Genomic DNA, 22,532 nt, shown 5'->3' on the forward strand with positions numbered 1-22,532 from the left:
CAAACTCGAGGCGGGCGTGGCAGAAGACTGGATGCAGACTTGCAGCCACGGTGAGCGTTACACTGCTGGATGCAGAATAACGCGAAGCGTGTGCTGCTCTTCGGGCGTGGTTTAAATAGCCTCCAAAGTAGTCCCAGGTAAGTATTCCTCCCCAGCCCCACCCGAGTAAAAAAATAGTCCCTAGGTAAAATAGTCCCTTCCAAGCCTCATTTGGCTTGGAGCTCTTGCAGCATGGTCTGCATCAGGTAAGCTTGCAGCATGGTCTGCATCAGGTAAGTTCTACTCTATGAGCCTGGCGCCTGTGGCGCCAGGACTGACTCTCCATATGAGCCTGGCGCCCTAGGCGCCAGGACCGCACCCAAACAGCCCCTAGTAGGGGTTTTTGGGCTTGCTCAAAATAACTTGATGCCTGCTTCCGGGGTTGCTGGACCTGGTCTGGGTACCCAGGGGTAGGCATCATGACAGCCAGTCGATGACCTTCCTGAATGTCACAAACAATGCGGTCGACTCCCGGGCATTGCGATGAAGGAGGAGAGATGGAGGGTAAAAAGGATGGGTGATAACCATAGGAGCAGTAGAAAGGGGTAGAGTTCAATGCAGAATGATAAGCATTGTTGTATGCAAATTCTTCCAGTGGAAGTAATCCCAACCAGTCATCTTGGGCTGCGGATACAAAGCACAGAAGATACCCTTCCAACGTTTGGTTTAAACGTTCGGTCTGACCATTGGTCTGTGGGTGATATCCGGAACTGAGGGATCTCTTTATTCCCAATTCATGACACAAATATCTCCAGAATTTAGAGGTTTATTGGGGACATCGATCAGAAACAATTGTATCCGGAAGACCATGAAGATTTCTGCTAAAAACACCTTTGCCATCTGTTCTGCACCGGGAATCTTGGTAAAAGGAGTAAAGTGAGCCAATTTAGTAAGATAGTCAATAGTTACCATAATAGTGGTGTGTTGAGACGAGATTGATAGGTCAACAATAAAATCAGTAGAAATATACTTCTATGGTTGATCTGGGATAGGCATACGGGATAATAAGCCATAGGGTGGAACTCGAGGAGTCTTGGACTGTTGACACACTACACAGGCGGAAACATAATCGCGGACATCAGTTCTTACTGTAGGCCACCAGAAATGTCGAGAGATCAGTTCCAAGGTGTTTCGAAACCCTCGATGTCCGGCAGCTCTGGAGTCATGGCACATTTGGAGCACCTCTTTTTGTAAAGAGGCGGAGGGAACAAGGACTTGAGCCTTGTGGAAGTAGCAGCCTTGAGTCAACTTAAGCGGGTGATGGCCCGCTAGTTCTTCACAAGTCTGTCTATTCTGTGACGTTGCATGTTTCAGATCTTGAAGAAAGTCAGTTATCGTAGCTACAAATTTGGCTTTAGCGAATAGGGGTTCTGGGGTGAATTTGTAAGGGGAAAAATCTTTGCGTGAAAGAGCATCTGCATGGAGGTTTCGATTCCCCGGGACGTAGGTAAACTCTATCCTAAATGGCAAAAAAAAATGGGCCCATCTTGCTTGTCTGCTGTTAGTCGTATAGGCTTGCTGCAGAACCTTGACATTCTGGTGATCCGTGCGTACCTCGCCGGGTATCTTGTTCCCAATAGCAAATGTCTCCACTCTTCAAAGGCTCTTTTAATAGCCAATAACTCCTTTTCAAGGACTGAAGAATTCTTTTCTGAATGGCTAAATGTCTTGGATAGATATGCTACTGGTTTCTCGTCTCCTTGGTCGTTCTTTTGGAGTAAAACCGCCCCCAGCGGATGGTGGGAAGCATCTGTCTCCACCAGAAAAAGGTCGATTTTGATCTGGGGTTGCCATATCTCTGCTGAAGTAAAAAGGCGTTTTAGCTTTTCAAAGGCTTTCTGCGCCTGTTCATCCCAATGGAAGGAGACCCCCTTTTTTAGCAGCCTAGTGATAGGTTGAACTGTTTCAGAGAAACTGGGGATGAATTTGCAATAGAAATTTGGGAAACCCAGAAATCTCTGGATTTCTTTTATGGACGTTGGTGGAGGCCAATCCAATACTGATGATACCTTTCTAGGATCCATAGAAATCCCTTGAGGAGACAGGACAAGTCCTAAATATGTTACTTGTCTTTGATGAAATTTGCATTTTTCCGCCTTGCAATATAGTTGGTTCTCCTGAAGGCGAGCCAACACCAGATTGACATGACGGATATGTTCTTCTTTGTCCTTGGAGAAAATCAAAATATCATCGAGATATATTATGACAAAGTGAAGAAGGATATCCGAAAATAGATAGTCCATGAATCTTTGAAAGATTGCTGCTGCGTTGACCGGGCCGAAGGGCATAACATATTGGTAGTGTCCAAAAGGAGTATGTAAAGCCGTTTTCCATTCATCTCCGGGAGTAATTCTGATGAGATGATAGGCTCCTCTGAGGTCCAGCTTAGTATAGAATGAGGCCCCTTGAACGGCCTCCAAGATGTCGGGAATCAGCGGCATGGGGTACTTGTCTGGAATAGTGATCCTGTTCAGACTGCGGTAATCTATACACGGTCGTAATTCTTCTGAATCTTTTTTTTGGAATAAAGAATAATGAAGCTCCAGCAGGAGAGATGGATTCAGTAATCAGCCCGTTTTGGATGTTTTGTTGGAGGTACTCCTTCAAAGCGGCCTTTTCTTTGTGGGATATCACATACATGCGACCGAATGGAATTGGCTAATCGGGCAGCAGATCAATATGGCAGTCATCTCTGCGATGTGGTGGAAGAGTCGGAAATCTGGGAGTAGAGAAAACTGATAGGTATTGTTGATGGCAATCAGGAATCCTACTGATGTGACTAATGGATGGAATTCGCTGGCATCTTTCTATCTCCGACGGGATATGTACTCCTACCGAAGTGTGGGACAAACAATGAGAGATACAGTATTTTGAACCTAAAAAGAGAGTACCGGCTGACCAGTTGATGAAGGGATTATGTAATCTTAACCACGGGAGACCCAAGATAACCGGAAAATGGGCCGTTCTGATGAGATCAAATTCCATGGTTTCCTGGTGAGTAATCACCGAACAGTTTAAAGGTATGATTTGTTCCCGGATGGGACCGGAACTGAAAGGAGTCCAATCAACCCCTTGAATCGGAGTGGCTAGTGGTTTGGCTACTCTAGGAACCCCTTTCTTGGTTGCCCATTCATCATCCAAAAAGTTCCCAGCCGCCCGCAATCAATGAGTGCAGGGATATTCTTTAGGATAGTCTTCGGGAGGGTTATTGTCAAAGAAATCCCCACCATAGGTTGATCAACAAACCCAATGTCTGGGGAAGATTCATTTCTAGTAGGGGAACCCTGTCTAAAGACTCCTACCGTGGTTCCCCCACGGTAGGGGTTTGGCGTTTCCCGAAACCTGGGATTGGTTCCTACGAGGTGGTACTAGGGGGCAGTCTCTTAGAATGTGTACTGAAGAACCACAATACATACACAGTCCTAAGGTCTTTCTCCTCTCCCTTTCTGTGTTGGATAAAGGACCCTTCATAGTCCCCATTTGCATGGGCTCTTCAGTAGAGACTGGCTTTGTGTTTCCGGGAAGAAACTCAAAATGGGCTCGAGGGCTCTTACCCTTCTTCCTCTCATGATGGCGTTCTTGTAACCGGTAATCTATCTGCATGGTAATAGAAATCATCTCTGCCAAATTTGCTGGTCTAGGAATCTTCGAGACCTCGTCCTTGAGCTCTTCTGACAGCCCTCGCTGAAATAAAGTGATAAGACCATCATCTGGCCATCTGGTCTCAGAGGACAATTGTTTGAAGAGCGTGATATGTGAAATGAGGTCCTTTAATCCCTGTTTCAAATCGAGTAGCTTTTCTTGTATGGATACCGAAATTTCTTTTCGACCAAACATGGTCTTCAAGCTGTTAGTGAAGGCGGGGTAGGAATCAAGGATGACATTTCCCGAGGTAACCAAAGGGGTAGCCCATGCTAATGCTGGACCCGATAAATGGGAAATCAAAAATCCCACCTTATCTTTCTCTGTGGGAAAGAATCTGGGCTTAAAGGTGAACTGAATAGTACAGCTGTCAAGAAACTCTTTCAGCTTGAGCGGGTTCCCGGCAAACCTTTCAGTGTGAAATGTTGACGGTGGAGTTTCAGAAAAGGCACGACCTATCTGCTGTTTTAATTGTGAATTATCTTGTTTTAGGGTCTGTATTTCTAACGACATGGACTGCATTGCAGCCATGAGTTGTTGCATCTGTTGCTCCATAGTTAATAGCTGTCCGCCCTGGCAAGCCGATACCTTATGGGCGTCGCTATCTGTCAACTGGTATTGAATTATAGTTTTAAATATCACTAACCTGGGCAGACTGCGGTCCGCAATGGAGACAACTGGCAGAAATTGGAAAATCCCCTGTGGGAGTCTTGCTCCCTCTCTCCCTGTAATGAATACCAGTGAGGAGGAAGGCACGACCCCCAGGGAAACCCTCGTGGGGAAAAAAAACCTAAGTCGCTGCTACTCTTCGGACAGGACGGTAGAAGCCTGGATGGGGTCCCTCTAGGCGAGCTGGAACGCAAAGAGGATCGGAGACCTTTCCAAGGAAACAAGACAGAACAGGTAAGTGCCAGTAAGGAAGACTGCGAGGAAAGAGGAGCACAAAGTATTGGAGATGCAACGTACAAGGAATTCAGAATGGGGTCCTTAAACGGGGTGTGGATACTCTCGGATAGGTCCGGATGCCCGAGGAGTCTGTTCAGTTATGTTAGAGCTGTAGTGCTAGAGCGAACAGAAATAGAGAGGAAGAAATGTGAGGTACGGCGGGTGAGAGAGGGCTGGAGGGGAAGCAGAGTTTAGTTGCACTCACTGACAGGGGCGGAACTCCCGATACGAAACTAATGGTGAAGGCGGAATACCGCCAGAGAATATGCGTGTGGGTATGAGATGCAGAGAGAGGGCAGAAGTTAGGTATAAGAAGGTAATGATAGTCAGGAGTTACAGAAGGTGGAAAAACTAGAGGCGAATTTACAGAACGTCGGTAAAGGCAGTAGCGACTCGTATGCTAGCAACACTTCCTTCCTTATCAGGAGTCACGTGTACAAGTACGGGTACGTCAGATGTACGTGAAACAACTAGACCGTTGTTTTCCATATGAAGAACCGTCGCTTTGGGAGCCTGCATGATTACGTTATGTGCCGTTCTTCCTTTTCTCCTGCTTTGCCACCATGACCAACGTTGATTATGTGTAACAGGTTCAGATCACTTGTGTCTGTCTTTACTGTTTCCACCCTGAGTTCCCTACAATACCCACCCAACCCACCCTGCCCACCCCAAACCAGCTCCATTCCACTTCTGCTTTGGCTCAGAATCCGGAGTCACAGCCGTTCTCAAAGGCCTCAAGCCTTCCAGATGTAAGGGTGACACCTGCCCGGCCCCCATCATTAAAGACTAAGCTGTAGCCCTCATTCCTTTCATAATAACCTTAATAAACACCTCATTCTCAGTGAGTGCAGTCCTAGCATCACTGAAGGAAGCTTGGGCCCTCCCCCTCCTAAAGAAGCCCACGCTCAACCATACCATCCCAAGTAACTACCACCCAATCACAAGAGTCCCATTCCTGCTAAAAAACCTTGATAGGGCTGCATACATCCAAATCCTACACTACCTTGAAGTCAACCAAATCCTTGTTCTGCACCAATCTGGATTCCGACCATGCCACGGAACAGAATCAGCCTTGTTGGACCTCAAAAACAAACTCAAATCACTCAGAGATGCAAGCAGACCTGCCCTCCTTCTTGTCCTCCTATACCTCTCTAGACTTCTCGGCTGCCTTCGACCTGGTCGATCCCCAAATCCTCTGCAACCACCTCACATCGGCAGTCAACTTCCCCCCCAGGCCACAGCCTGGGTCGCCTCGTTCCTTGCCGACAGATCCATGAAAGTATTCTCAGAGGATACCTGCTCTCCCCCATGCCCCATAACCTGCAGAGTGCCCCAAGGTTCCTGTGTCTCCCACACCCTCTATAACTTCTTCACCAAGCTCCTATGTGACCTCTTGGACGCCATCTGCATATCCTACACCAACTATGCCGATGACACACAAATCCTGCTACCACTCACTGGCAACCACACAGATGACTCCCTTGTCCTTAACCAAATCTACCTCACAAGCCAAGCCTCGATGGCAGCAAACAGCCTCTGCCTAAATGATGATAAAACCAAGCTCCTGCTAGTCGGAACCGCTGCAATGCTAAAGAACCTTGGTCCCCAATATGCACATTTCAGCATAGATGGACTCACAATACCGGTATCATCCTCTGTGAAAACCCCAGTCGTATATCTTGACTCCTTGCTCTCCCTGGCATGGTCAGGTCAACGCCATCTCCTCCTCTGCCACCTACACTACAAAACTACTGAATGTAGCCAGACCCTTCCATCACCTGCCAACAGCCTCACCATTGCCAGAGCCACCAACGGAGCCAGGATTGACTACTGCAATGCCCTCTTTGTGGGCACCTCTTCACACAACATTCACAAATGACAAGTGATTCAAAACAATGCCATCAGAGCCGCTCTGAACATTCCTAAAAGAGAGTATATCTCAGTGGCAAGTAGAAATGCACATTGACTGCCAGTCAAAGAGAGAATCATCTTAAAACCTTATCAATTACGCGACGCTGCCTATCGAACTCTGCCCCACCTTAGCTGTCACAAAGCTTTGTGAAAGCCCAATCCAACAGGCCAGTCAAGAGAGCCTACGCTCCTAGACTCATTGTGCCTAAGTCAATTGTGCAAGAAGTGGAGGGGAAGTGGCAGTCTTTCAATGGAATGCACTCTGCCCTCATCTGAGAGACCAACAATCCTAGTGGTCCTTCGGAAAGGCACCGAAAACATGGCTCTTCACCTAGAGCCCTAGTTGTCTGTATACCATTTTTGACTCTGCTCCCGCGCCTCCCTTCCTCTCAAGCTAAATGTACCTGGTTGTAACCGTGCAGTGATGTCCGAGGGTTTTGTGCACTTAACAAATGTAAAAATAAAATAAATCAATAGTACCATTTTCATTGCATATTGGTGTGTTTAATTAATATATTAGTAGAACACTGAATGGACATCCTTTATTTTGGACTATTGCTGTTTGGGTTGCTACTGTTTCACATTCACCCTCCCTCCCGCTTAAGAGTATAGCCTTCCCTCGGCCTACATTACCTCAAAAGGCAAAGGAGGTATACCTCTTCAATGTGCCTGTTTCACCTTTATAATTGGGATTACACTTGTTTCGAAGAAGCGTGAGTGCTGGTTAGGACAATGATGTTATTTAGGTGCTCCTGGAATTGTTCTCTAACTGTAATCAAAATATCAAAATGAGGTGGGTTTTGGGATGATATATTAAGAAAGACTCTTGAAAAGTCACTGGGCCTTATTACAAGTTTGGTGGTATCTCAGCAGTAAATCCACTGAGATACCACCGAACAGATTTACCATTATCGCCAGTGGTGGTAGGCAGTGTAGGCAGTGTCAGTCCCCATTCATTGGAGTCCAAAGGACTCCATGGGGCATTTCGGCGGAATTATTAGCAGTGGCAATTCTGCCAAAATTGGGGGGTTTTGGTGGAAAGGGGGCGGAATCCTCCACATCTCCGCCAAACCTGTAGTTGGGCGGTACAGTAATGTGGTGCTAACAGTATTACCACTGCATTTTGACCACACCGCCCATCTTGTAATAAGGGCCAGTTTAAAGTGGACGTTTTCTAGTAGTAAACATTTAGGTTTTTCTGCTGCTGCACTCCTGACCATAATGGGGAATTTGGAAAATATAAGGCAATTGAATTGTGAGATTATGTGCATTACTGCACATTGTATCTTGAATGAATTATGAGCTTCAGTGATCAAAATATATGAATTCAAATTCATTATGTTTCCTCAACAGTTGTAATAGTATCCAACACATGGTGCACCTTTGGGACCGATGTGAGCCCAGTAGTCTTAACAATAAGGCTTATGCTTGATCTGTTGCCTTTTTCTGTCACTAACATGCCAAAACAGAAAGTAACTTCAACACTCTACTCTCTAGATGGAAACCCCGGGGCCATGTACAAGGTTTTACCTGAGCCAAGTTTTCATACATGGAAAGACTATCTCCAGCTAAGAGGCTGCCACACAGGAACCCCCCCTGCCAACCAAACCACATGGGTAAATGCTAATCCAACCTTGCATTATTGAAATCTATGACTAGTATTTGTATTCTCTTGTTATTGTTTTTGTATTTATTAATTTTTTGAAGACATTAAAATAAGTGTAGAAAACGCCAAATCAAAAGGACGTTGGCAAGTGTGAGGATCAATCGCAGTTACGCCGGTTTCCTGCCACTGGAAGTGAATGCCCTCAATGCTTCACCACTAATGTCATGAAGCTGAAGCTTGGAGAAGCAATAGCATAGAAGAGAATCAGTCCCTCCCCATATGACGCAATGCACTCAGCTGCTAAATGCCAATCGCATTGCAGTGTATCCTAGTACTCAAGACTAATTGTCGCTCTTAGCATGTCTGCTTCTGTTTCCATATAATCGGTTACAAAACCAATAAAAACAAGCACTTGCAAAGCTAGTTTTTAATTTTGTATAGGGGGCCTGCAACCTTTGACTCTCCTGAGGTTTTTGCTTACATCCTCTGAGCCTTCAGCATTGAGGGTGCTTGGTAGAGCTGATGGGAGCTATGTGACTCAAAGCCTTATGCAGGCAATGCTTTAAGGGGGTACACTGGGGTGACTTGTCCCTTATTATAAAGGTAATAGCTGTAAAAAATTAAAAACACTCTTCCATTCCAATTAAATTTCAGTAAATATTTGGTGAACCCAATCAAATTCTCTCACTGCACTCAATGCACTGAAGCCCATTAACTGTGCTTGGCTAAAGGGCTTCACTGACTGTTAGCTCTTTACTCAGAAAAAAAAGGAGAGGCTGGCCGACCCAGCCCTACTGCTGTTTGGGAAGAAAGAGACATCACACAGCAGGCAAGTAGCTGTGTGGTTAAAGGGTTTCCTGGGAGGGTCAGTGACCCCCGCAGGCATTCTTTAAACACAGCTCCTTGAATGCAAACGCTGGGGGGGGGCTCTTGCTGCGGGCTCTTGTTGGTGTTGGGGGTCTGTCCTTTGCCCCCCAGGCGTGCCCGTGAGCCCCCAACCCAACAAAGCTCACACTCACACGTCCGTCAGGTTCGGGCTCCCCGGTCGCTCTCCCGCTTCCGGGAACGCCCCGTTTATTTAAGCCGCACGCGGCGACGTGCAACGTCACGCCGCCGCGTGCGCAGCCCTTATGGGGCAACGCCACACTCCTCCTTTTTCAGGAGGACACACAATTACGTTATTAGTTAAACACAACATATCACACAACAAACAACTTGCCCATCCTGGACCCAGGCCCCTTTAATGTCAGCCACCCTCACCCCGGACGACTCTCCAACTGTCCCAACACATACTCACTGAGGTAAGCGGGTTTCCCTCGCCCAGTCCTCTGGGGGTACCTCCCGCTCACCTCCGGCACCGGCAGTCCATCAACAGTAGCCTCCCGACACGGAGAGGCCGGGACACCGAGAGGGGGCCCATCTTCCTCAGGGATCTCGGCGACACCAGGGTCCAGAGGGGGTTCAGTTCTCGAGTCCCCCAGCTTCTTGAAGAAGCTGACGTTACGGGTGACAGCCGTTCGCCCATCGGAGGCCGTCACCATTGACCCCTTCACGGCGACCACATCCAGGGGCGCTGGTTATGCCACGCCTCCTAACGAGAGTCCTCCTCAATTTACCACCCCATTTAAAGCACTGCTCCCCTCCTATTAAAAGCATCTATAGATACCCTCGAATGTGTCAACTACTGGCTCATCTCAATGGTATTGTTCTTAATCAGAATGATTAAGGAAGCTGCTACTATTTCACTACGATCCTGTATGGAAAAACAAACGCCACATGGCGATGACCAGTCAGTTGTCAGCTCATATAGGGGCACTGAAACTTCCCTGCTGGTCATTAAGACAACATGATCCAGCTTTAATAGCTTGAGGGGATGGACATGCTTATGGTGTTGGATCTCTTGGCTGCATTGAACACCATCCACTGCTCCACCCTCTTGACCAGAATGAGCTGGTTGATGTGTCAGATGTTGCCATAAATTGGTTAAATCCTTTCTGTGTGACAGACCCTGCCACTGCTATTTCTGTTCAATGCCAAACTGCCCCTTTTCAACAAAGAGAAGGTGCACAGACTTAATCCACTTATGTCTTCACTGGTTCCCTCCTAAATGCATGCCCTTTAAGGACAGAACCACACAGAAGGGTGATGAAAGTAGGATCGCCTCATTTATTGTGGCCACAAACTCCCGCCTGCAAAACAGCAGTGGTGACCTGAAGAGTGAAAGGGGCAGCAGTTGGGGATCAAAATGCCTTGGCTCTGGGAGTTAATAGAATGATTTTAAGGGTTTCAGTGATTTGTAAGAGCTGTAATTACCAGATATGCCGGATAGGTGGCAGCAGAGCATAACAGGAGATGAATCGTGTCACGAATTACAATTATATTTCTTTGTAAAACAGAAAGGAATACATTTTTCACAATATATACGAATCTAACACATGCAATAAAAGACACATCTCTAATTCACTACACACAAAAGAAATATTCGTCTGTTGCCTGACACTGCGTAGTTGCAAGGGCAACAAATTACAGGGTTTGCTGAATCACCAGAATCTTTGATGTTTTGGCGACGCGCAAACTTTAAGAATATCCCTGGAGATTCAACCACCAGAGTCTGAGGCTAATCAGAGGTAAACAATTTGGGCCTTGCAATGGAGTGCAAACTGCTGCCACTCCCCGCAATGACCTCTAGGGTGTCCCGCTGCCTAACCAGGGCCGAGTAGGCTGCTGAGGGCCAGTGGGGCAGGCTCACAGCATCTGTCATTTCCAACAGGAAATAGAAAAGTTTAAATTATTCGTGGGGATTGGAGGGAGGCCATGGGGATCAAAGGGCGGGAGCCATATGCCTGCTTGTGGTGAGGATTGAAATACCCCTACAGAAGAGAACGGTGGGGTTGGTATGTGCAGGCCACCAAACGTTTGTCTCTCTGACGAGTTAGAATGTTTGGGTGATATGTGGGGAGATTAGTCCAGGCTTTCTTCTCATTGTTCTTTGTACTTGAAGGTTCCATTTTGGCGGAACTCTCCTCTCTATATTGCTGAATTGATACCTTCCTTCTCCTGCTACTCCTGCTTGTTCCCCTGTGTCCTACCTGCACATCTCCTGCTACTTGACGCGCTTCCGCCCAAGGTTATGCCATGACATCTTAGCATCCTTTGTTTGCTTTTCTATGTTATTGTATTACAACTTATATACAGAGTCGGACTGGGGAATAACATTGTCTCGGGCACCAATGAAAAAGTGGCCCACAGTTGCAAATGGCGATTCATTCCTTTAGTGACAGACTCTTTGAGCAGTACCCAAGGGCGAGGTTTTGGATGAAATGTGATTCAAATTGTGCGTTTTACAGACTATTAAGTAACACTAGTCCAAACCACTAGCCTCATGGTGCAGTAACTTATCAAACTGGCCCACATGGGCCAATAAATGGGCCCACTTTGACCCCAAAAACCGGCCCAAACTAACATTTTACCTTTTTCGTTCGGGCATTGCCCTAATGCCCTATAGGCCAGTCTGTACCAACAAATGAAACAGTTGTGGCTTTGGGAGTCCGTTCTGTCAAGGCGACAGGTATAGTTTGGTGAAAATGCTTCTATTGAACTTGAACCAAAATGCACAGTGTGTCGCGTCTCCCTGAGTTGTGGTTCGGAAAAGCCAGTTAAAACCACCCCGGAAATTGCTGCTACATAAATGCTCAAATTGAAGACAGCGCCAAGTTTTAGATTTCAAAAACAAAAGTAAGTTAGTGTCCCTAGGACTCAGCAGCACGCGATTGAACGCGATAAGGGCACCGATCAGGGATTTAACGCCATTTATTGACAAGCTTCACACTGACAATCTGAACAGGGACATGCAATCACAAGTTGTATGTGTAATGGAAAAAAGGCCCTGATTTGAAAAAGGCTGGTAGAAAAGCCGAAACACGTGTTATCAACAAGGGCAACTACAAAAAATAAAACTAACTTATATATAACAACAAACCTCTGAAATGTGTTAGCAAATGGTACAAAAAACCGAAACAATGATTAACGCTTTTGACAGGGAATTAGAGGAGAAGTTACAGAGAAGAGAACGAAAACGACATGTATAGAATATATGAACAGAGGCAGAGGAACAAACAGATGAAGGGAGTGAGTTCCAGTGTTTTGCAGTGAGATGAGAAAAAAGGACTGGGAAGGGGTCTGAACGCAGCAAGGCTTGGAAACAGAAAGAGGATGTAGAGGTTGAGAGCGTGAAGAATGGGTATATAAGGGGAAAGGAAAGAAGAGAGCTTGACCAGAGAAAGACATGTATGCATGCATCTGCAAGGCAAAGAACAGAGAGTCCAGAGGTAGAAGAGAAATAGCAAGGAGCGAAGGGGTGAGAGACAAATGAGGAGATTGAGAGCAAAGACGATGGGCCGTAGAGTGATAAACTGAATGTTATGTTATGTGCATTTATAAGGCGCCGAAGCCCGCAGACATCAGGGTGCTGGAGAAAAACACAGTAATAAGCGATAAGAAAGCGACGGGACAGAGGAAAAAAGAGAAAGAAGAGAGATACCAATAGAGGAAATGCATTCAGAGAGGCTGGTCTTCAACCCTTTCCTGAATTTCAGTAGGTACATTTCTGAACGCAGTTCTTTGGGCGATTGGTTCCATAAGGTAGCGGAGCGGACAGCAAAAGATCTGCACATACCCCTGAATGGATAAGGGGAGATGAGATATGGGGAGACCACCTAAGAGGGCCAAAAGGTAACCAATATGGGAAAATATAAGTGATTAAATGAACAGGGGAAGGGAGGGCGGAGGCAAGGAAATCGAGAACTTCAGTTTGAGTTGGGTTAAGATGAAGAGAGTGAGTGTTCGTCCAGGTTCGAATGGCGACAGAAGGGACAGAAAAGATTAAATTAATAGATGAGAGTTGAGAGAGGGAAAATATAGACAAAAAAGCGAGACACAAAGAGACTCTAGAGGAAGACTGAATTCAAGAGGCAGAGAGGGCAAGGGGGAAACCATTGGAGGAAAGAACCCACAAAACCAAGGGAGGACAGGATGGAGAGAAGAATATGGTGATCAACAGTGCATAAGCAGCCGATACATCGAAGAGCATTGATGAGAGTGTAGCATCACAGGGTAGAGAGGAGAGAGTTAGAGACATGTAAAAGGGCAGTATGCCTAGTTTGAGAGGGGAACAATCCTGATTGAAATGGAGGAAGAAGGGAATAAGATTCAAGATAAGAAGATACTTAGGTGTACAAAATACATTCACAGATTTTGGGGAGAAAAAGGAAGAGAGAGATGGGACGAAAATCAGCAGGAAGGGAAGGGGCAAAAGAGAGTTTTTTAGGAGAGGAAGAATGCATGTTTAAAGGAAGACTAAATGGGCGAAGTAGACAGTGAGAGACTGAAAAAGGGTTAAAGGTAGGGACTAAATAGGGAGTATACTTGAGGGGTGAGGGAAGAGGAGCTCATGTTCAATGAGGAGTAACATAACATGATTGTGCAAAATCCATGCATTATCATTGTATGCCTTTATTTTATGTTATTTCTAATTTTAATGGATTTGTATGGTGAAGGGCGCATGGTACGGAATATCAATTTCCACCTCACTCATACGGCAGCATGGCATTTACTTACTGACATAAATGTTGTGGATTCCTATGGCATCCATTTTAAATTACAACTCCCTTTTGCACCTCAAAGTGCAAGTGAAGACATGTGCATGGAAGGGACCTATTTGCACATAGGCTTAACCATAGGTAGCCCCTGCACACAAAATATAGACACTTTGAAAATGTGCCCCAGTATGGCATTGGAAGTGGCCATGTAGGAAATGTAAACTTGCTCCGATCAATGGCCTTCGGATTCCTGTTTTGGAATTGTAAGGTCTTCTTTTAGCAAGTGGAGGCCAGATGGGGTTCTTAGAGTGGCACACAGGATTCAAAATTATTCTTTTATCTTCTTTGAGAATGCAAAAAATAATACTGAAATAGGAGAGAGAGAATTTTTGTAAGTGTTAACTTCTAAAACACTGACTGTTAGCTAAGCCCAATATCAAAAGGTTTACTAGAAACCCTACTAAAGATGTTTGGCATAGGGTAGCAATCTCCTCTACCTTTATTCAGCATAGAGAAGAACAAGTTACTTCTTACCTGGTAACGTTCTTTCGATGGGATGTTCCTCCGACGTATTCCTCATCTTGATAGATCATCTCTAGCTTGCTGGCCTCGGAAAAATGTTTTCAGTAGAGGGCGCTGCGCGTCGATGTCCCTCGATCCGATGTCCCTCGACAGCCTCCGTATCAGCGCCGTCATCATGCGTATAAATAGACTTGCGCAGCGTCCGTTGCTCAGTTCCATTTTGACGTTAACAGTTATTTTACATGAATTGGTTAGTGACCCAGAAGGAGCGTAAGCTGTAACCACAAGGGAAGTTTTACTGAGGGGATGGATGGGAGGGGCGATAAGGAATATGTCGGAGGAACATCCCATCGAAAGAACGTTACCAGGTAAGAAGTAACTTGTTCTTCGAAGGGATTGTGTCCTCCGAAGTATTCCTTATCTTGATATACTCCCATAGCAGTGGTGTGTAACTGGAGGTGGGAGTAAAATTGACATGTTTCCCTTCAAGAGTGAACAGAGTGCAACACAGCTTTGCCAAATCTAGTCTCTTGGCTAGAGGAGGAATCCATGTTGAAAAATCTTGTGAAGGTATGTGCAGACGACCATGTGGCAGCCGCACATATGTCTCGAATCGGTACCCCTCTTTGGAGGGCCGAAGAGGCTGCGATACCCCTGGTTGAATGAGCCCTAAGATTTTGAGGAGGCTCTTTCCCTGCCTGTTTGTAACATTCCAGAATGGCTAAAATAATCCATCTGGAAATGGTCTGTTTTGTTATCGGTAACCCCAATTTGTGCCCTGAGTAACCTACAAACAGTTGGTCTGCTTGCCTAATCCTAGCAAGTCTGCTGATGTAAAAGCTCAAAGCCCGCTTTGGGTCCAGCCTATGCAGCCTTTCTTCCTCTTTCCCCGGATGGGGAGGGGGATAAAATGAAGGCAAGGTAATCTTCTGAGTGATGTGGAATTCAGAAACCACCTTTGGGAGAAAATTAGGCTTCACTTGTAGGACAACTTTGTCTTTATGAAAAATTGTATGAGGGGTTTACAAGATAGAGCCTGTAATTCGCTCACCCTCCTAGCAGATGTCAATGCCACTAATAAGACAGTTTTAAGGGTGAGAAATCTTAGTGAACAAGAGTGGAGTGGTTCAAAAGGAGTACCCATCAGGAAATTTAAGACAAAATTTAAGTCCCATAAGGGAACTTGGAATGGTCTTGGAGGATAGACATTGGTTAATCCCTTCAGAAATTGTATTACTAAGGGTAACTTGAAATACAATGGTTCCTCTGCAGTGCGCTTGAAGATCGATAGCACTGCGAGATAGCCTTTGATAGTGCCAACCTGAGGGCCCGAATTTGCCAAATAGAGTAGAAAAGATAACACCTTTGGTGTACCACATGAAAAGGGGTCGATATTCTTTTCTCTACACCAGCTGCAAAATTTGTTCCAACGGCAGCGGTATAAAGTCTTTGCTGCTGGCCTTCTTGCCGAAAGCAACACCTCCATGACATCATCTGGGAGGTCCCAATCCTTGTATCTCAACCTTTCAGATACCAAGCGTGAAGGTTGAGGGTTCTGATGTCTGGATGGAGAACCTGACCTCCTTTCTGCGAGAGAAGATTCTCCTTGAGTGGAAGACAAATTGGAGGGCAGATGGACATGTCCAGAAGGTCCGGATACCACGTTCTCTTGGCCCAGTCCGGGGCAATTAGGATCATGGCTTTCCGGAACCTTCTCAACCTCCTGATCATTTGAGGAATGACAGGGACTGGAGGAAACGCGTACAGAAGTGGAAACTACCAGTCCACTACGAACGCGTCCCCTAGAGCTCCTCTCTGGGGAAATTCCCTTGAACAAAACTGATCGCACTTCCTGTTGATGCTGGTGGCAAACAGATCCACTTTAGGGGTTCCCCAAAGGGTGAAGAATTGTTGAAGGACTTCCTGAGCTAGTTCCCACTTGTGGGAGACTGTACTCTGCCTGCTCAGAGTGTCCGCTGTCAAGTTTTTCTCTCTGGATAAGTGAACTGCCGATAGAGAGATTCCTTCTTGGATTGGCCAAAACTAGAGCTGCATCGCCTCTCTGCACAGAGGCAGTGATCCTACGCCTCCTCTTTTGTTGAGGTAGTGCATGGCCACTGTGTTGTCCATCATTATCAGGACATTTTTCCCCTGTACAGATGGCAGAAAAGCCTTCAGCGCTAGTCTGATTGCTCTGAGCTCTAACAGGTTGATATGTAGTCTGGACTCCGATGGAGACCAACGACCGCTGGTGGTCAAGTCGTTGGTATGGGCTCCCCACCCCGTGAGTGAGGCATCTGTGACTACTGTTATCTCCGGCCATGGTTGCTAAAACAGTTCTCCTTTCAAGATGTCCTCCTGGCAGGCCCACCACTGAAGGTCTCAATCCACCTTGTCCGGAACCTGAAGGAGATCTGTCATTCTCCCTGAGAATTGCGACCACTGAGTTCTTAGTGCCTACTGAAGAGATCTCATTCTCAGGCAAGCCTCTGGCACAAGGAAGATGCAGGATGCCATGAGGCCTAGCAACCTAAAAAAGTCGAAGGCTGGAGACATTGGGCATTTTGAAACTTGGTGACCATCTGCAGAATATCTTGAGCCCTCACCTGTGGTGGTGAGGCTTTTCCCAGGGAAGTGTCCAGGACCGCTCCAATGAACTGGAGTCTCTGTGATGGTATCATCTGTGACTTCTTTAAATTGAGGGAGAAGCCCAGTTTGTGAAGGAAGTGGCAGACATAATCTAGCTGGATCTGAGCTTGTTCTGGAGATACAGCTCTGATCAGCCAATCGTCCAGGTAGGGGTAGACGTGAATTCCTTCCCTCCTTAGACTTGCAGCCACTACCGACATTAGCTTGGTGAAGACCCTCGGGGCGGAGGTCAGCCCAAATGGCAGAACTCGTAATTGATAATGAGAGCCGCCAATTGCGAACCTCAGGTATTTCCTGTGTTTGAGATGGATTGGCACATGGAAATAAGCATCCTGAAGGTCCAGAGATACCAGCCAGTCCTGGAGATGGAGGTCCTGAATGATCTGAGAAAGAGTTACCATCTTGAACTTGTCCTTCCTGAGGAACTTGTTCAATTCTCGTAAGTCCAAGATAGGTCTCAGTCCTCCGTCCTTCTTCGGTATTAGGAAGTATGGGGAGTACCAGCCCTTGTTCCTCTCCGCTACAGGTACCGGTTCTATGGCACCTTTCTCCAGCTGGTCTACAATTTCCTGCAAGAGGAGCGGATCTGGAACTTTCCGAGAGCTGTTCCCCGGTGGATGACTCTGAGGAATGCGTAGAAAAGGCAGGCAACCTTGGGCAACTGTCTCCAATGCCCAAGCATCTGACGTAATAGCCTGCCATTCCGTCAGATGTTGAGTTAGCCTGCCCCCTATTGGTGTCTTGTGAGGAGAGTCCTCAGAGTGATTTAGAGGCGGCTGATGCAGGTGCCGAGGGTAAAGAGGTACCTGCTAAAGCTGCTGCGGCTTTTGTATTTTTACCCCGTCCACCTCGGGTGAATCTTTTTTGACCTCTTTGAACCGACTGTCCTCTGCCTTTTCCGAATGCGGAATAAAAGAGAAAGGACTTACCTCTCCAAGAGGTTCCTGAGGGGCGATATGGCGTTTGACGGATTGCAGCACCCAGGGATTTTGCTGCTGCTTTGGATGTCTGTAACTTTTCTAGGCTGTCATCCGCCTTCTTACCAAACAAAGAAGAGCCGTCAAAGGGCATATTTAAAAGTCTGGCTTGTACATCTGGAGCAAACCCAGACTTTCGCAACCAAGCAAATCTGCGGGTTGTAGTACTTGCCGCCATGGCCCTACTGATGCTGTCAGCAGAATCAATGCCAGTTTGAAGGGATTCGCACATTGCGTCTTTACCATCCTTAATGATGTTTAGAAACGCTTCCCTTTCTCCTCCCTCTGGGAGGCAGTCAGCCGCTGATGAGGCACACTCCCAAAGTGTATGGCTGAACCTTGCGAGCGTACAAGTAGCGTTAATAGATTTCAACGCCATGCTACATGCAGAAAAAACTTTCTTAGCCATAGTGTCGTATCTTTTGTCATCCCTGTCCTGTGGAACAGTAGGGTATGCCTATCTACTGCCTGATGCAGTTGCTGCTTGAACAACCAGACTCTCTGGACTTGGATGTTTAGACAAAAATTCAGGGTCAGTAGTAGATACCCTATATTTGGCTGATAACTTTTTGTTAACCGCCGGGATAACCTCAGGGGTTTCCCAGGTAGCCAATATTTTTCTTTGTAATGCAGCATGAAATGGAACCACAGGATCCTCCTCTGGGCCTTTAACTAAAATGTCTGTAAGGTCATCCTGTTGGAATGCAGGTGAAGGTGTTACCAACCCATGAATTCTATAATTCTTGCCATTAAAATTCTGTAAGGGGTCTCAGCATGTTCCCCTGGGTCTGGTTTGGCAAATTCTATTTCTGGGGAAGTATCTAACTCACTTGCCTCATGTAAGGATTCTCGAAGGTCCTTCAACCTATTTTCCTCAGAGGTAAATTCCTCTGGTTCTGGTGTTGCACATCTCTGCAACCCAAAGGGTCTTTCTTGATCCGAATCCTCCCCTTCCTCATAAATTGAAGACACAGGTCTGCAATGATCAGACCTTGAAAATGACTTAAATCCCATTTCCAGAGCAGAGAGGGCTAAATTTGTCATAATTGGTTGGGAAAACGTCGACGTCATCGACGCGGACGTTAAAGGCTTCGAAAACACCGAAAAAGGCGTCAAGAAGATTGTAAGTGTCCTTGAAGAACTTGAGAGGATCGGGATCCTACTCGAGGTTGTCGATGACCCCGAAGTCATGTTAGAGCCTCTGGGTATGACCACTGGCTGTGAGGTAGTGACGGCCGTGGGTTTGCTCTTTTTCAGCGTCGACGTTGGCGTCGAAGACGGCGTCGATTCGATCGACCTATGCGTCGATTAGCCCTTCGATAACGGCGTCGATGACGCAGATCTATGCTTCGATGGCACAGTGCCTTTGCTCGAGGGTTTGTGACGCTCTCAAGTAGTTTCTTTTGCCGGGTGCAACGACTCGCGGCGTTTAGATATTTTGGGTCTTTCACCCCGGGTATCACCCTCAGCTGTCTTCGAGGGGTTCGAGGCCGCTTTCTCGAAGACGCTAAGCATCCTTTTACGGAATTCCTCCCACTCAGCCTGAGAGCTATGTTTTGTGGGGCAGGTGACTCTTTCCGGAGAAACAGAAGAAGAAGACGAGGAAGGGGATCTTCGACGTCTCTTACTTGAATGCTTGGATCTCGAAGAGTGGTGGGAACTGCTTCAAGACCTAGACCGAGAATGTTTCCTGTGTCGGCGAGGAGACGAATGTCTCGACTCTGCCGAGGAAACTTTCAAGGAGTTTTAACTGTCTTACCTCTCTCAAGCTTCCCCTTACGCTCCTTCAAGGCTTTCGCCGTCATGGACATGCAGTCCTCGCACTCCGAACATTGGTGCTCCGATCCAAGGCACCACAATCAGATCCTGTGAGAATCTATCAACAACATTTTCTTTCCACAGTCTCGACATTTTTTGAAGCCGGACCGTGGAGTCGCCGGTTCGGAAGAGGAAGCCATCGAGTAAGAGTTGGTATTCTCGAGGAATAATGAAGAATATATTCCCTGACTAACGAACTGAGCAACGCGATTCCGAGGCCCACGAAACGCGGAAACACGGAACTGAGCAACGGATGCTGCGCGAGTCTATTTATACGCATGATGACGTCTGCGCCGATACAGATGCTGTCGAGGGACATCGGATCGAGGGACATCGATGCGCAGCGCCCTCTACTGAAAAAAATTGTCCGAGGCCAGCAAGCTGGAGATGATCTATCAAGCTAAGGAATACGTCGGAGGAAACAATCCCTTCGAAATGTATTTTAAAGACAGCTCCGTACAGCATTTGTGATTTCATTTTTAACCAGTGACACAGCCACTTGGGTAACACCTCTCATTCAGAAACAAGACCTGCTATTGTATATCTGGTCCAACTTCAAGGAGCGGTTTGGGATGATATTTTATCTACACACCACGGCCCTCGCCCTTGATAGGGAACTTCTCCCTCTAAAGCAAGGACTAAAGATTTAACAACATTCATAACCCATCTTAACAACTTGGTAGTCAAAGCGGAATTGCCAGAGGAAAAGTGATTGGGCCTCATTACAGGTCCGGCGGTAACCATGCCAGTAAAACCGATAGGTAGCAGCCTGACTCATAAACAGTTACCAACCCTGGCGGCCCGGAAATTCAGGCGCCGGTAATATGTTGTTCCCCATTCCCATAGAGTCCTGTTGGACTCTATGGGAATGGCAACCACGGAAGCACTGGCACCTGTAATAACGGTGCTGGTGCTTCCATGAAAGTCTGTGGGTGGGTGCCAGTCCACCCGGTAAATCAGAACTGCCGGGTGGGAGGGCACCTGCCCACCAGACTTGTACTTTGCCGGTTTGGAAACAACGATGCCGGTAAGCTTACCGGCACCGTTGTTTCCGGACCGGCAATGTTAGAATGAGGCCCATTGTCCCTCTTCTAACATGGTCTGCAGAACAAGTTAACGGAGATCATCGCATAGATCGAGCCACACATGTTGTGCCATGATAGACTTCTTTCTCTGGCTGAACCACCATAGCACAGAACAAAAGCAGGGTAGGAAGAAGTGTTAAGGAAAACAAAATGCCCCCGCAGCATTTCGCATTTTCAAAGTGAAGCTGTGTGTGATTTGTTGGATATTTGACATTTACATTGACGATATCTTGATATTCTCTGACTCGGAAGAAGAACATGTAAACCACGTCAAGGCAATCTCAAAGAGGCTCATAGAAAACAAATTACATGTAAAATTGGAAGCATGTATTTTCCACATCACAGAAGTGACATTTCTTGGTTATGTATTATCACAGGAAGGGGTTGAGGTGGCTCAGTGAAAGAGTTTCAGGCCTTCTTAGGAATCACAAACTTATACAGGAGGTTCATAATAAACTACTCTTGCATCATCACGACTATTACTCCATTACTGTGTATGGGGGTCTCGTAACAGTGTTCCAAAGGGACACAAAACACATTTCAAGAACTAAAAAGAACATTCACAACATGTTGAGACACCTAGACACCTTCTTATCAATCATAATAGAAACAGATGCCTCTAGTTCTGCCTTAGGAGTAGTGATTTCAAAATGCAATTTGCAGACCGGGATGCTTCACCCAGTTGTTTATTTCTCGCATAAACTTACCCCAGCAAAGGTTAACTACACCATTGCTGACAGGGAACTATTGGCCATTAAAGTGGACTGGCTCCATTTATAGGTCACTGGAACCTCCTTGTTGGCTCCGTGTTGGCTGCCTTGCTGCTTTCATCCCGCCATTGCTGAGATACCTGCAGTTTCTGTGACCCCTGACCTTATGAGAGCACCCTGCTCCAGATGGAAGCTGCTCTCAGCTTCCAGCAATCTGTGCTTGTGAGTATCTGGGCTATCTGTGCCTAGCCTTCCCTTCCTCTGCCTTTCCTCACTCCTTGAGTGTGTTGGAGTTGGGGTGTATTATTGCAACCGTGAATTACCATTGTGGTGCAATGGTGTCTGTTAAGCCTGTATTTCCCCATTTCTTGTATATATGGCTATTTTTGAGTTATGTGTTTTGCTTAACCCTGGTTCAGTAACCTCCACTGCTAATAGGTGCGCTCTGCACACTTTTTCATTGATTCCTATTGCGTGATTAGTTTTTATGATTTAGTTTACATGCAGTACCTCTAACCACGTCTAGAGGTCCCTCCTTCGTGGTTTTGGATTTCTGTATGCCTGCATTTCTGATGTTAGGAGCTCTGCTTTGGTATTTTGGTCGGCTCCCTTGGGTGCTGAACTATTCAGGCTATATTTGAGCATTGTGTGCCCCTTTCAAGTGTGTAATGTGCTGTAAATTGTTTGCTCTGCTGTTAAACTGTGCGTAAAAGGAAACTGTTCATTTTTAGTTAAACGTGCAAAATGTTCATAGGTAAGGAAAGGAGAAAAAGATTGAAAATCTTAGGCACTATTCTGGTTTAATGATCAAACCTTCAGTGTTCATTGTAAAGTAGACACTGCACTGTAAAGTACAAGTGAAAAACCACTTGCTAGATCTCATTACGAGTTTGGCAGTTCAGTTAAAAAAACAGTGAAAAATCTATTACCAACACTTTTTTTTGGCAGTAACAGAATTAGGTGTCCGGACATTTCATCGAAAGAAACTCGTCGACAGGACATTTGGTCGACGTAATTTCGTCGAAAACCAA

Source organism: Ambystoma mexicanum, chromosome 2q, assembly GCF_040938575.1.
Source record: "Ambystoma mexicanum isolate Mex_15411 chromosome 2q, UKY_AmexF1_1, whole genome shotgun sequence".
NCBI lineage: Eukaryota > Metazoa > Chordata > Amphibia > Caudata > Ambystomatidae > Ambystoma > Ambystoma mexicanum.